Source organism: Egretta garzetta, unplaced genomic scaffold, assembly GCF_000687185.1.
Source record: "Egretta garzetta isolate BGI_Z169 unplaced genomic scaffold, ASM68718v1 scaffold332, whole genome shotgun sequence".
NCBI lineage: Eukaryota > Metazoa > Chordata > Aves > Pelecaniformes > Ardeidae > Egretta > Egretta garzetta.
The window spans coordinates 472,814-474,415 of NW_009258879.1; the positions used below are offsets into that span (position 1 = coordinate 472,814).

Genomic DNA, 1,602 nt, shown 5'->3' on the forward strand with positions numbered 1-1,602 from the left:
GGGGCACGCAGGCGCTGGGACGGCTGGACCTCAGCAGCCCAGCGTGGGATCTGCCCCCCCAGCCACGGGGACCCTGTGGGACAGCGTGGCACGGGGTGCTATTGTCCTGGGGAAGAGCTCTTTGCACCAAGGGAGGGATTTGGGGTCGTGGATGTGGGTCTTGAGGAGCCTCGCCTATGTTTCAGGGCGAGCTGCACCCAGTCGTCCCACTCGGTGGATGAGAGCCAGGGTTACCCTTCTGGCAGGGATAACTGTGCCTCTCCTTAGGGGTAACCGTGCCTCTCCTTAGGGGTAACCGTGCCTCTCCTTAGGGATAACTGTGCCTCTCCGCGCTCCTGCTCCAGAGGTGCAGTTTGGCTGGAAGCTGCGCCTGCTTTGGGCACATTCCTATTTCATCTCTGTGCCTTTCCTAGCTTCTCCCGCTGATTTCGGTGAGCAGCCTGCGGACCAGGCGCTCTGTAGCCCTGGAAACGTGGTGCCTGATCCTGCAGTCGGAGCTTTGGGTAAACAAACCGATGCCGGCACGGCTGCGCCCGAACACCGGCCTGTGGGGAGCCAGCTCCAGGCTGCCTTCATCTGCGGCATGTCGAGCGCTCAGCCCCTCTGCCCCGATCCAGGCGCGAGCGGCACGATCTGCTGGGAAGCTGAGCCCCAGCCGCTGGCCAGCAGCAGGGGAAGGGGCTGCAAGGCGACCGGTTCATCCGTCCTCCAAAGCCCATTTATCCGGCGCGGCTGCTGTGCCACCCGAGGACACTCCAGGCCACAGCAGCTTTGGCATGAATTTTCAGTCGAAGCCCTGCTGGGTTTATTTTAACTCTTTTGATTCTCCCGGAAAAGGCTTGGGACTGAGATGTCTCTCCGGGGCTTTGCTGTGTTGTTTTACCTCTCTTACCACGCGCGTCTCTGTTATTTAATCTCCTTGCTTAGGCGGCACCGGCTGTGCCTGGTTAAGATGAGCCTCCCAACAGAAGGAGCGGGTTTTCCGCAGCCCGACAGGCGCTCCCGGGTGGGTCGCCGACCCCCAGCTGGGCCTGGGGAAGGCAGGACTGAAGCTCGGTGCTCACTGTGTGTCCGGCACCAGGGACGTGTCCTGCCGGGCATCCCGGCGCTGGGAGCGCAGCCTCCGCCTCGCACCAGCGTCACAGGGGGCAACCCCTGCTGTGAGCGAGGAGGAGATCTTGCCCGCTGCAAGTTACTCTGCGTAACGCCCCAAATATTCCGCTGTCTGTTCGCCCTGTGGCTCCGCTGTCAAAGGCATTAGTCTGGATGGACCCGGGGCAGCGGAGGAGCGGGCTTCATCTTCGCTGTAGTTTTGCAGTGTGGTTTGCATCTCTTGGGAGAACAGGATGGGCTCGTCACACCGACTCGACGCCGGAGTCAGCTCCAGTATCCGAGCCATCAGTTACAGTGAGAACGGAAGCAGGGGGACGGATGACCTTTTAAAATCATTTTTCAGCTTCATTTGGGCCTTTCACGTGAGCCGTCCCGCTGCAGCCCCTTGCTGCAGCCCCCGCAGCTCCTCACGCCCTTTCCCAGTGCGCCGACGCGTGCACAGCAAGCCCGCGCGCTCCCGAGCTGGCGCTGGGCGGGAGGGAGCCCGCG

The 1,602-nt window shown here is 62.3% G+C and overlaps 1 protein-coding gene across 1 annotated transcript in view; it reads left to right on the top strand.

Moving 5' to 3' along the window:
• Positions 1–1,602, top strand: part of PLXND1 (plexin D1) — a 56,390-nt gene that overhangs the window by 10,441 nt on the left and 44,347 nt on the right. The window lies entirely within an intron of this gene.